The following is a 14,367-nucleotide window of genomic DNA, read 5'->3' as shown; positions in this document are numbered from 1 at the left end:
AGTTTGCCCCAAGGGTCTTGCTAACGCTTCTGATTATAAACACTAAAAGGGTAGTAATCCTCAAGCTCAAATGAATTTACACACTAGATTTCTATGGCTCAGAAGAAGCAAAAGCTGTTCAATCTACTGTGAAAAGCAGGAATTTGTCTAAAATATGAAAAAAACAAACAAATAGTGTTGTCAAAATATGCATGTATATGAGAGTTCAAAAATATAAATTACTCTCTTCTAAGCACAGAGCTAAATATTATGGATGGCAGCCCATAGCAGTGCTTCTCTAGAAGCTTCTCATAAAGAAAGCAAGACCTGAAATCTTTAAGCAGTGACTCATGCAAACCTAAAAACTCACGGAAGCCACGAGGACCATTTACCTTGCTGTGGGGAGATCTCTACCTCTGCTTCACAGTGCAAGACTAGAAATCTCAAGCATCATAAGGGGTAGCTGATACCACACATTTTTTGTACCCATAAAATGAGTTACAGCACGAGACTTTAAATAACAGCAAGATGTGAATCACAGAATCACAGAATCACAGAAATGTTAAAGTTGGAAGGGACCTTTGGAGACCATCCAGTCCAAGCCCCCTGCCAAGGCAGGGTCACCTAAATCAGGTTACTCAGGAATGCATTCAGTGGGTTTGGAACATCTCCAAATGGGGCGGCTTCACAGCCTCCATGGGAAGTCTGTTCCCTGGGCAGAGGGTGCTCTGACACTCCCAATGTAAAGAAATTCCTCCTCATGTTGAGGTGGCTCTTCTTGTGATTTTATTTATGGCCATTCCTCCTCGTCCTGTCAATGGGAACCACTGAAAAGAGGCTGGCATCATTCTCTTTACACCCACTTTTAAGATACTTCTATACACTGATGAGATCCTCTCCCAGTTCTTTCTTTTCTAGATTTAACATCCCCAGCTCCCTCAGTCTCTCCTCATGAGAGAGATGCTCCAAACCCCAAATCACCTTTGTGGCCTCTGCTGGACCCTCTCCATTACCTCCTTGACTTGTGCTGAGGAGCCCAGAACTGGACACAGCATTCCAGATGTGCCTCACTGGAGCCAAGCAGAGGGACAGGATCACCTCCCTTGACCTGCTGGCCACACTCTTCCCAAAGCACCCCAGGATCCCACTGGCCCTCCTGGCCACAAGGGCACTGCTGGCTCATGGCCAGCTTGTCATCCAGCAAGGCCCCCAGGTCCTTCTCTGCAGAGCTGCTCTCCAGTGGGTCACAGCCCAGCCTCTGCTGGGACTTGGGGTTTTCCTCCCCAGATGCAGGAGCCTGCACTGGCCCTTGCTGAACCTCATTGGGTTTGTGTCTGCCCAACTCTCCAGCCTTTGAATGGCAGCACAGCCCTCAGGTGTATCTCCCACTCCCCCCAGTTCTGTATCATGAGCATAAGATGGTACAACACAGTACTTCTGTAGGCCTAGATTTATTGCACATATTTAGTGATGATTCTGAAGAGGAGATAATAACCAATCACTAATTAAGTCAGATATGACGAAAGCTGTTCTGAAATTTTGAGTGGCCTCTGATTCCAATGGGGACTGCAATAGCAGGGAAAAATGCCAGACAGCCAATTAAAGGTCTGGTGATTGAGTAGAGCAACAAGAACTTCTCATGTGGATTGCCAGATCTTAAACTAGCTATTATAACTCAGGGAAAAATCACAAATTTAATGTGAACAATTCCTTTCCTAAAACAAATGCACATCGGCTCAAAAGACATCAATATGAGCCTCAAAAACTATTAGGAAAGGTAGTACTGGAGTTATGACTTCTTATAACTTCCTGGAACAGCATTTTCTCACTGGTTACCAACCTTAAAAACAAAACGAACCAACCAAACAAACAAGGCCCAAACCCCAAATCAAACCAAAAACAAAACCAAAAAAGCCAAATAAACAAAAAACGGCAAGGAAAAAGAGGCAATAAGAGCTGAAAAATATTACGGCAATGAAAAATTTGCTTAAAAGACAAAAAGACATACTAAAAACAAAAGACAAGACAGAAGTCCTTTTTTTACATAACCATTTCTTAAGAAAAAATATTTTTACAGTTTTTATTCAGCTACAATTTTGTAAAGATCTCATGGAAGTTTCTACTGTAATCATTGCAGAGCATTAAAAGAAATGGCCCCAGTGTTTTCAATGAGAAAAAGAATATGAAGAAACACAATAATATTACAAAATGGTGAAGAGAATGTACTTTCAACAGAGCATAATTAAACTGTGTTCTTTACATTGCTGTAAAGAACATCTATAAGTCATAGTTAGGTTAAAACAGTGAAGATGACAACATATTTTTTTCTGCTCACGGTAACAGTACTAGGTGAAGTTAACATGAATGCGAACTCAAACTCCCAACCAGAATTAAAATCTAAGCTATTTCATCGCGCAATACTCAGGAAACAACACTTGTGTGAAGTTACTGTAAGACAGAACTCTTAGTACCATATGTTAGTAAGAGAATAAATCTTATTTCTTTAAGTAGGTCCTTGACCAAGAGGAAGTTAGTAGCACATAAAAATTCACACATCTACTTATGAAAACTGCCACCAAAAAATTCAATTCTCACTCTATCTTGGAAGTCCCACAAACAACTCCACCTCAGCAACAAGGTCTTCCAAGTTCAAGGGCCCTTGTGAAACAACACCTAAGTCCCAAAATCTCAGATCTGACTTATTTTCTATGGTGCAGCTGGAAGAAGTGATATCCTGTACTACACAAGCATAACTTGGAACACTCACTTGAGTGTGAGGAATCCCACTTCCAGGCTCTTCCCATATTCAGGCAGTGTGGATACCGCCTTTCCAGCAGGACTACAAGCTGTTTTGGAAAACAGGATCTGGAACTGTTTTACTAGACATACTACAGCCTGGCCAGAGTGAAGATGCAAATTTCATGCAGCTGGAAGAAAGGAGAGAGAGGGTAGCACAGCCCAGTGGCTGAGCAGCTTGGAAAGGGAGGGAAGAGCCATCAGTTTCACAGAAGCAACAAGGTCCCACATATCTGCTGGGCAGCTGTGGTGAGCACAAATCCCGATGAGTCCTTTTAAAAAAATCCTGCTATGGGGACCTACCTCTGGAGCAGGGCCCGCACTCCACAGCCTGTAGGCACTGGACTCTGGTCAGCCTTTGCTAAGGGCTATTTCAAGGCTGTTTCTGCTGCGTTTGCAGGTTTCCACCCAATTTTGGCATGCACTACAGAGGGAGATTGTGTGTCCCAGCTCCATGACTTTATTGAGCCTTCCTGGGACTAGCTACTGAAGACACCTGTTTCAGCCCTAAATATGACAGCAGAGAAGCACAGAGGCCACATCCTGCCCTTTGTTCTCACCACTAAAGCATTGCTGGCCCAACAGTGTAAACGTGTCACACTTCTCCCACCAACTGCAGTGGGAAGTGTATTGCATCTTCTGTGCTCTGATTTAACTCTCCTCTGTATCTTGCAGCTGAGAACAAAAGTACTGTCCTTGTGACAAATTTCCTTACTGTAGTAATACAGACAGCAACAACAATGAAGGGAAGAAAAAACACTAGAAAAGAAGTGCATTACTTAGACAAAATAATAAACCATAAATCACTACAGTGACAAGATTGAGTGTGAAACCTCTAATTACACATTTAATCATTCGCCAATGTCGAATTTTCTTGAAGCAATGTTCATGAAGCTTCACCAAGATTTGAATTTGAGACTTATTTTATGTGTGAACTGCAAAAGCAATGCAAATAGAAATGGTTTAAAGACTCAAAAAAATGTATTAACTTTAATCTTCAGCTGTGCTGACAACTTACTGAATGCCTTTATTGCTCTCAGTCACACTAGCCCTCATTTGTGTCATTTTGACACATCACTGTGTCAAAACACATCAAACCCACCTCTATAGCACAGATATGATATAAAATAAAGTAGAAAATTAAGGGGCAAATAAGTGGTTACTTAAAAAGCTGTATTAAAATGCATACTTAAAATACTGTATTAAAACAAGAGAGTGTAATACCATTGTGGAAGAAGACACTGTTATTTGTGAAGTATGGACAAACCTGTGCCCCCAGGCTGTATCTGCTCCACTGCCTTTTCACAAGGAGGCAGGAAGCAGCTGATAGAGCAGAAAAGTGTCTCAACAGCATCTGAACACCTTTTCCTATGGATTTCAGGGCCCAGAAACAGAGAGCAGGGCTGGTTGTTGCTGCTGGGTTCAGAATGGCCGAGGGAATTACCTGAATTCTGTGTACCAAAGTCATCTTCCAGCATTCTCAGAAGAGTACTTACTAAAAACAAGGTAACCCAAAGCAAAACAAAAATAGCAAAAATAGCAAAAGTCTCCTTCTTCTTACTGGAACATAAGGCAAAGTCCAGACAACATTTGCATTTAGACAGATGCCCTCAAAGAATGTGGAGTCAGAAAATGCAGACTTTCACCAAAGTCAGAATATTGCTTATATGCTAAGAAAAACAGCCCAATATACTGAAGACATCACCTAATATGAATTGCAAAGGCACTGTTGTACTGCTAGGTTTTGCTTCCCCTAGAAGAGAGCAATTGGAGTTGAAGGAAAAACCCTGGAGTGCCTGTTATTTTGTTTTGTCATGTTGTAGGCTTTGGTAAATTGGTTAATTTTTGTCTTATGGTTCCTAGCCAGGGTGGATCTTCACACAGACAAAACTGTAATTCAACTGCTTTATTTTTCCTTTCTAAGAACAAACTGAGCCTGGGTTGCAGGCAAAATGGGTTTGCCCCACTCATGATTTTCACCCCAGCAGAGGGGACCAGAGCACATGGGGCCTGGCCAGTGTTTAGGGTGCAGATATGTGCAGGACCAAATACAGAGGGGAAACATCAGCTACTCCAATGGAGGAGGGCAACATTTTTATTATGTCTTTTGTGGAGACAAAAACCACCAGACAGAGAACTCTGAGGTAATCTTTGGGTCATATTTTCTTCCATGTTTGTCTATTTCTATTTGCATCATCCTTTTGAAAAATAAGTCATCCTCTGTACATGTGGATCTTGATTCCCTTTAATTGGTTGCTGGTACTTGACAGAACCTCTGACTCACTTCTGTGAACTGGAGGAAATGCTCCAGAACCTGCTACAGTCCCTGCTTCTGCCACCTTTTGGAACAGGCAAAGCCAGAAGGAAAAGGGCATAATTTAATCAGGTTCTGACTATTACATAAGGCTACTGCATGTTTGCTTCTATGCTAGGTAATTTTTTGTTTGTTTTTGTTGTGTTTCGTAAACAAGAAGTTAGTTATGAGAAGCAGGGAGCACAGGCCCACATCCATAGCAATCTAAGTACAGTTGGCACTGGGAAAATGAGTTTTCTTCCTTTCTTTTCTTTTTTGGATCTGTTTATGAATCATGAGGAGTTTGGACTGATTCAGTAATAGATATTGCTGTTTCACCTACCACATTTGAAAATAGCTTTGACAGCGCAGCATGCATTAACCCCCTCCTCCCTATATAGGACTGCCTACCTATAAAATCCACATAGAGGGCTTAAACTGAAAATATAGGAGGTGTTTGCCTTAGTACTTCTGAATGCATGTGAGGCTCCAACATCAGAGTCCTGGAAACATGACACATTTTGATCCTCTTTTCCCCAACAATTACTGAAAAAATAATTCCTGAGGCAATGCTCAAAGCAGGCTCACTCCTTGTGTACCTGACAACATATGACTGAGATGACAGGACATTTACTCACCCTGCCAGCCAGATGATCTGTAGGTCTTGGGAGTTTTTCTCTCTGTCTCTTCTCTAGTCCACTCATGCATCAGGTTCCTTAGAGATATGGGACAGCCAAGGGAATTTACTTTTCTTGCTCTGGGTGTAAGATAGTTACCTGTGACAGAGAGGATAAAGACACCAAATGTGGAGTATTTACGGAACAATAATTTCCGTAATTCAGGTAATTCTTACCTCCTGCCTTCAATGGTAGCCAATATTGAGGAATAAAAACCCCAAGAGTTGATTTAAAAATAAGCAGCCTGGAGGAATTACTGTTTAGTAAGAGCCTCAATTTTTTACGCTGCCTTTTTTAGTTGTAAAGAAATGATATGTATGAGGAGAGTTTTCAGTTAATTCTACTGGTTAACAGATCAAATTTCAAATAGATACATTTATTTAGATGCATTTACTTTTAGTTTCTATCTCACTGTTCAGATACTACAATGATTTGTTCTGAAATATTCAGTCTCGCCATTTGACACATATTCTCTTCCCTGTAGTTACTCTAAGCTATTTTTTCTACTGTTTTTCACTCTGGAATGTCCAGAATTAATATTATTCACTGGTATTATGGCTTTTTTTTTAATACCTATAGAATTTTCCCCTTCAAGGATGAACTGCTCAGACCTAAATATATTTCAAAACTGTGACCAAGCATTTCTGTTCCACTCTTTTCCTCTTTGTATCACCAAGTGAGCTGAGGGACACCAGTTCAAAGCCAAACGTGATCATCATCTATGTCCTGCTCTGTTTCCTGCTCCATTTCCTTCAAAAATACATCTGGTAAAGAGGTGGAAGAGGAGACTTTGGAACACATGCACAGATCATATCCTCTACAGCCACTGGACCTCAATAGGTCAAGGTGAGAAAAGCAAACATGCAAACCGCAAACATGCTGCACTTAAGAACACTCTAAAAAGCAGAAATGGGGAAATGTCTAGCTTTGTAGAGCTCCCCTGAATAATTTTTCTCTTCTGTCAGCTGAATAGCCAAGATACAGAAGCAACAGAGGGAGAAAGGAACCAAGAATAGATCATTATTTAATTGTCTCACCAAGTCTAAAATACAAAGGACTTTCACTAGGGGTTACTTTGGAGGTAAAATTGGAAACTTCTCTTCAGAGAGTTTTCTATTAAAGGTCATGGGTATCAAAATCTATCGTCTCACTTTAGATCAGTTATAAAGCTACTATAAATAAAGTCTCCTATATGGCTCATTGTCATTGATTCCCACTTCAGTGTAATCAGCACTGCAGACACAGGAAATTCCTAAAATAAACAGCAGTATTCTCTACTTACTGCACTTAAATACAGAGTCAGGAGCTCTGTGTTTATATTTTAAGATATTCATTACAATAAGTAATTCATTGTAATTTAAGATATGCATCATACTTGCTGTACAGCAAATTATTTTATTATCATTTCAATGAACAAATGTACTGTATCAAAATACAGTGTAGCTATGACAACAGTAATTCATATTTTACCACAGTCTTTACCACTAAGCAAATTAAGTAATTTGGCTGAATTGTTTCTTGATAGAAAAAATGTGATAATTTGCAAGCAGTAGTTTTTGCATTTACTGTTCTTAGAGCTAGGCCAGTGTCTTCTTTGACAATTGTAAATACATCAAAATATCTTTCTTGGATAAAAACAGACCAAACAGCTGGAAAATATAGTGTCTATTCTACTGAAACTACTGAAGAACTCATGTGGTAACTGTTCCAAAGTTCTGGGCAAAATACCCCAACAAAAATAAGATTAAAAAAACCAAATACTGTAGTAATTTTACTTACATGCAAATGAAAAATCATGCTAAAAAAACCCCTTGTGGAAATAGATTGGTTTGATATCTTTCACCTTATTTTATCAATCTTGCTGAAAAATATTTGGGAATATGAAGATGGGAGTAGGAAGAATGACATGAAAAATATAAAACAAATATTTGCATCAACTTTTTTGACAGCTCCAACTGAAATGTGTCTTCTGAAACCCAAGACAGCAAGAGGGGCCCAGAAGAGGAAGCTGCTTGCTGAAAACAGCTCCCCCAGTGCACTGGGCCTTCCCAGGTTGCCATTTGGGATGTCATGCAGGCACAGCAGATGGACAGCACAGGATGGAGAGGTTGGGAGGGCTACCTGGGAACAATGCAGAACTACCTTGTTCTGGACTGCTTGGATGAAACTGGGCAAGCCAGACCTCAGCTGGATTTGAAATGGCTGAGAAACAACCAAATGAGCTTGTAGGGGGAACAAAAGCAAGTCTGAGAAATAGGTTGTTGGGAGAGGCTGGCAAATCTCCATCCTTGTAGATACTCCAAATTCAACAGAACAAGGCTGTGAGTGATGTTATCTAATTTTTTCTCGCTTAGACTAGGACATTGATGATACCCTCCAGCACCCTCCAGAAGTCTATTCTAACAAACAAATTGCTGTGATTCAATGACATTATTTAATTTGCCTGCAGTTTTCTTCCCTGTGAATAAAAGAAGGGTGAACATAAGAAGACAAGCCAGAGGGAATAAAAAGTAAAAATTTATCTCATCTTTAATAATTATCTCAAAGAAAGAATACTGAATTTGAACAACAAAAAATGCAAACAAATTATTAAACAGCTACAAATACAGATTTATTTTCTCTTTCACTCTCTATCACCTGTATGATTCTGTAAGCCCTTCACCCTGTTCTGCTTTTTCCCTTTCACTGAAACTAAGTGGCAATACACAGGACATGGAGATTTTGAGTCCAGCCTTCACAATAGGACTTGTAGGGGCCCTTCATTTCATCTGATATTTCCCTGAGCAGAAAACTTAAACTGTACCATGGGGTGGCACCAGACTGTAGGCACTATAATTTTTCCAGGTGCACGGTCCATCTGTTTCTGCCTCTTTGCCTCTTCATGTTTACCAAAAAAAGTGCAAGAGTTTAGCACCGTACACTTTTCAAGCCTGAGTAAGCAGCTTAATTATTCAGACAAAATAGCATTGATTTGAAAGTGTCTGAACAAATGAAATTCAGGCTTGCCAACCTCATTGAGAAGGACAGCCAACCTGCTGAGGGAATTTCCAATTGTGTTACTTACAGTTCTTGTTTCTTTCTTTTATTTCAGGGTCATTTTATGCAATACAGAGCAAATTCTGGCAAAGCAACCACACAGCTGCTTTTGAAATCAGAGGAAACTTTGCTAAACAGGCAGACCTTCAGCTTCCTCTGAATTCAAGAGCACCCAAAGACAATACATGAATCAGGGAAGTTGACAGCTGACAGTGATAAAAAAATAAAATAGTAGGCTCAATTCAGCACCCATTAAAATGAATGGGACAATTACATCTGTGAATAAGCTGCCCTTAAACATGAAGTAAATACCACACTCTATTGTTGACTCCTTCTTGGACCATAAATTCAAGTCTCCTCAATGTCATTATGTCATTCCACAGGCTCATTTTTTAATAAGCCATGCCTTGTTTTCTTCAGTATTTCCGAGGGCAAGAATTTAGAGAACAGACAGTCATCTTCCACAGTAATCACTTTTATCATAGCAGTTATGCTACAAAATAGAGGCCCTATTATACTCCATTTACTAAATTTATATAGGAATCAACTTCTTGGGCTATAAATGGACAGTATTACTCATTATGTTATTTGCTATAATAGTTGAGCACCAGTGACTTGCAGATCCAACAAAAATCCAAAAATGGCTATGCAAAAAGCCCTAAAATTAAGTTCTTGACAGATAATAACTAATGCTGTACACCCCTACTTTTTATGTTATGAACAATATGTACACTGTATTTATGCAGGAGAAACCAGTATTTAAAACTCTTACATTTATCATAAAAATAGATTTTATTACAGAAAACAGTGCCTTGCCATAAGAGATTTACAACTGATTAAAAAGGATGGCTTGTCCTAAAACACTTACATGATTGCATGCAAAGAAAACAGATGGTCTGTGTAACAGTAATTTGATTTCTTCCAGTAAACATTACTCATGATATAGAAAATGCTTATGCTGATCTACTCCAGAGTGATGTCTGCGCTTTGCCTCTCTCTTTAAATGAAGCCTGTAATTCTGTTCAAGAAACAACTCTGCAGCTCTGGTTTCCCAACAAATCAAATAAAATCAGGTTGCCTAATGCATCATTCCTCACTTAAGAGCTTGACAACACAAAGATTAATTTTAACTTTTCACTCTCCCAAAAGTGCTTAACATAATGCCATGCTCCCTACTCATTTAGTCCTTTTTGTAACAGCTCTTCAGGACAAAGAAAAGAATGCTATTCCTACTTTCATCTCTGAGAATCAGCCAAAATTTAATGCTTATTCTCTTCTGCTGCATCTAACATTCTTCTCCTTTATGTAACTGCAGGTATACAAGAAGCAGGGAAAAGTCTTACTGGCAAGACTTCATCTGTCCACCGCAAATTTTGTTCTGTCTCTTGGGTCACACCAAGAATGCTGCTCAGGGAAAGTCAGCACCCACATTTCCCTTACCCAAGGTTTCTGCTTCTCAAACACTGGATGAAAATCTGCTTGCCTTTGTAAGGCAGACAACCCTCATGGGGTTGTTTAAATCACTAAAGTTCTTGGTAACCAAACCATGGATGGGAATTCTGTCACTTGTTCATAGAGGATAGAGGTCTGGGGTGATAAAGGATTCATGTTGCCTTTTACAGCTCTTTTTGCATGGGATGAATACAGACAGATCTTTCCAAAAGGCACAAATTTAACCCCTAAGAATGCATCCTTATATGTTTTCCTGTATTTCACAGGGACTTCACACCTGAGTATGTTTCGTCACCTGCAAGTAATAATATTCCTGCTGGAATGTAACCCTATGTGTCATTATCTTGTCTTGTTTCATTACTGTTGCTTCACCTGATTGGCCTGGACTTATCCCAGCCAAATGAAGTAAGGGCACAATCCTATTAAATGCCTGCTGGGAACACCCTAAGCTGCTGCTCTTGTCAGTGGGAATTAAGGGTTCTCGGCACATTGTAACAGGTACTCAGACCCTTGAGAAATTGGACCCTTAATTAGATATTCCCTCATGACATTGTGTGATTATTTAATGTTCTGACAAGATGCCTCAGCAATCTCACAGGCCCTGAATTAACTATCCTAGAAGAGCTCTTTGCCAACTGCAATTCTGTGAAAGCTTTGTCATGCTTGGCCATGGAAGCAAATTGCATTTTGTGGAGCATATGAAATGATTTACCCAATGAATTGGCTGAATTATATATAACATGAGCTATTGGCCAGGCTTGACATGTCCAGTTTTAAATAGCTGTTCTTTTTTTGTCCCTTTCCTCTTCCCTTGTGTGTGCCCTGCCCTCCACTCTTCCATGCACACTTTTTACTGCCCCACTTGCTGGCAGAGCTCAGCAGCAGCAGCAGTCCTGGTGGCAACATGGGATGATTCATCACACAATGTTCATGAGGCAGATTAATATTGCCAGAGCAGTCCCTTATTATGAATTTCCTTTTCTGTGTCTGGCTCATCTGCACTATAATATTTGTTACTCACATGTAAATTTTCAGCTTAAGCCTATCCATCCAGGGGCTGCTGAAGTTTTTTAATCTACATTGAAAAGTTAAAAAAAAACCCCCGGCAGAGTAAACATTTCTGCCTTGCAGCTGATGCCATGTTATCAAACACATCAATAAAAGCTACAGTAAGCATAAAAAACAAAGCATAAACAGAGGAAGTGCTCAATAACATAGTATATCTCATACAAATGTACAAAACAATGGTCATCTTTTCATCATTCCCTATGCATATCATCTTTAGGCACAATCACCTCAGGGAAAGGACATAGATTTAAATGTTTTCCATAGGATTTTAGCATTCTGATTACTAAAGCCTGCTCAAGTGTGCAAAATTATGGTGATTAGAAATCAATACTCATCTCCCATCCACTTTGTAGAAAAGGAGGAGAAGTATTTGGACCACCTACCCTAAATCCTGCAACACCCAAATACCCACCTCAGGCCCAAAGACTGTAGTCAAGGCATATCAGATATCAAAACTGAAACATGTGTTATGATAAAAAATAAGAGAAACAACGACTGTCAAGAGAGGCATTAAATTACACTCCAGAGGTTGTGTTTTTAGGAAAAGTTTAATAAAACTTTGAACTTCTCCACCCCTGCTGCCTTGCAACCCACTTTATGAGACCACTATGAAGATATAGCAGCACTTGCATGCTCCCTGCTGTGGCTTGTAGTTTCTTTGCCAGCAGCTGTTTTAAGAGGTGTATTCAAATTCGCTTATTGTGGTCACAATTTCTATTAAGTCTAAATCAAATAATTTGCAGAAATGCAGTCTCTCCCAGCCCTCCTCCCAACCCAGACATGGCTCTTGCTTTACCTGCTTACATTTAAGGAGTTTTTTCATCCTCATATTGTAAATATTTCCATCACAAACTCTTTTTTTTTTTATGAGGCTTCAACACAACTTAAATTGTGTCTCACAAGCACAATCAAATCCACTTCCACAATGAGGAATCAAACTTTAGATAAATCATTCTACCAATCAGTTTCCATGATAACAAAACCAGGTCCTTGAGTGCTTTATGCATTCTGGCAAGCATCTGCTTTGCCAGGAATGGATTAAATAACACTACCTCTATTATTCTAATAGTCTGGGAGATCATATAAAATATTTATATTGTGATCTGCAGGCAAAATGCCTACTCTAAATTATGCTTCACAAGCTCAGCAAGATATTCTATTGATAGAAAAATACCTCAGTTTAAATAATTGGGCAATTTTAGTTATTCCTTATTCCATGAATCTCATGTAATTTTTCTGTTTCCCCCTTGAGAATGCTATCTATTTTAGGAAGTAAAATTTTCCATGTTCAAGGGTTTCCTGTGTATTAGTACAAATATCTCACCCACATAACACTAAATCACAGGGCAAGCAGAGAGGTAACTAGAAAAAACACGAATGCTGTCAGTGCAGGTCAGTGTTCTGCCTGAGCTTCTTTATCCACATCTATAGGCTACCAGACAGTTTTTACTACACAGCCAAGAAGAAATTTGCTTAAGGCTGAATTTTGCTTAAATCTGACTTCCAAATTTGCAAACAAAGAAGGATTTTAAAGTTATTTGCAAAAACTGTATTCACAAAGCCTCTTCTTTGTGGAACCAAACTACATTGCAGGAATAATGGTTGTAAATACCAAATATCATCTCTCTTCAGAGTTGTGTTTTTTGCTTTAGTTAGGTTACTCCAATTCTCTATGTGGTTGTGTAAGACCACTTTAGGATCACAAGGTCATTGTCAAAGAAGTCACTTGTTTCAGCTGGCTGAAGTTCTAACTTGAATTTTGAACACAAAAAGCACTTTATTTTCCCCACATTTCACAATTACATAGTGCAGGACAGTTAGCATTAGATTCTGCATTGAGCTAAAAGCAGTGTATGTGCGCTCGTGATGTTGTGTACAGCCCCAGGACAATATGGTGTAAGAAATAAGGCCATGAGCCATTCCTATGCAGAGTATTCCCTGGGTAGGGGCATTTCCACTCAGTTTGGAGCCAGTAATGACAGCTCACTGAATCTGCACCTCTAACCCTCATGGTGCTTTGCTGAGTGTCAGCATCCTGGAGAGGAGTGCAGAGGGAAAGCAAAAGTGGCACACTCAAACTGTGCACTGTGCTTCCCCCTTCATTGGCAGAAGGCATCAAAAGCAATCCTACTGCAGGTCCATGCAGCCTTTCACATGCTATGGGCGGGCATGGTTTTTGAAGATTAGTATTGCCTCTAACAGCTGAGGTCATCTGTAAAGGAGATGTCCAAGTTAAGGGCATTTTTAGTGGTCTGGGAGAATCTTCTCCACAGGCTGTCACATGTGGTCTTGTCTGAAGTTAGATTCAATGACTGCTGTGGGCTGGTCTTGCCCAGCTCAGTTCCCACTGTGCAATTTCTCTGACTAAACCAGCCTTACAATACTGCTGCTGCTATGTAAGGTTCACCTCCTCCAGCGAATGGACATGACTTGCCTTTCAGCTTTACTCCCATTGGTAAGGGCAGGTATGGACAAGGGCAGCTGGAAGGGCTTTCCTTGGCCCTCTTGCTCTTGTCAATTCTGCCTCAGGTCCAGTCACACCACTCAGCAAGGACAGAGACATGGCTGCAAAGCCCATCTTTAACAATGAGAAACAAGGAATAAAGAATTGCCTGATTTTCTTAATGCCTTCTCACTGGGTGAGTCTGCTCCTTTATTTTTGTCCTAGAAGGCCATGTGTATTCTCTTTGCCATCTGTTAGAGGTGTGGCAGTTATCTTCTGTTAATTGGGCAGTTTTTCTTTATCTCTTCCACAAACCAATCCTCCCCCCAGGGAGACATCTGCTGTTAATGGGCTATTGAATGTCACTGCATGACTGGTAAAAATTACAGCATGCCATTGTGAGATGCTCTGCCCAGAGGGAGGAGCCAAGCATTCCTAACTGGATATAATCTGAGATTTTGGGACACCAGAACAGCCTTTCCACTGGATTCCTAGAGGAACAGCTGCCTTTTCTACTGGATCTTCAGAGGGAGACACCTTTCTACAGGATCCCTGCTCCAACAGAACCACACCTGACACTGCAGGAGGACTGCAGCCACTATTCCAATTGGACTGCTACCCAC

General features: G+C 40.1%; 1 protein-coding gene across 20 annotated transcripts in view; it reads right to left on the bottom strand.

Moving 5' to 3' along the window:
- Positions 1-14,367, bottom strand: part of LOC135444249 (poly(rC)-binding protein 3-like) — a 497,164-nt gene that overhangs the window by 386,663 nt on the left and 96,134 nt on the right. For all 20 annotated transcript variants that reach the window (XM_064705626.1, XM_064705627.1, XM_064705618.1 and 17 more), the window contains one exon: positions 5,707-5,844. The gene's annotated coding sequence lies outside the window, so the exon portion shown is untranslated. The remainder of the gene's footprint in view (positions 1-5,706; positions 5,845-14,367) is intronic.

This window comes from Zonotrichia leucophrys, chromosome 2, assembly GCF_028769735.1.
Source record: "Zonotrichia leucophrys gambelii isolate GWCS_2022_RI chromosome 2, RI_Zleu_2.0, whole genome shotgun sequence".
Taxonomy (NCBI): domain Eukaryota; kingdom Metazoa; phylum Chordata; class Aves; order Passeriformes; family Passerellidae; genus Zonotrichia; species Zonotrichia leucophrys.
This window is presented reverse-complemented; position numbering and strand designations above follow the sequence as displayed.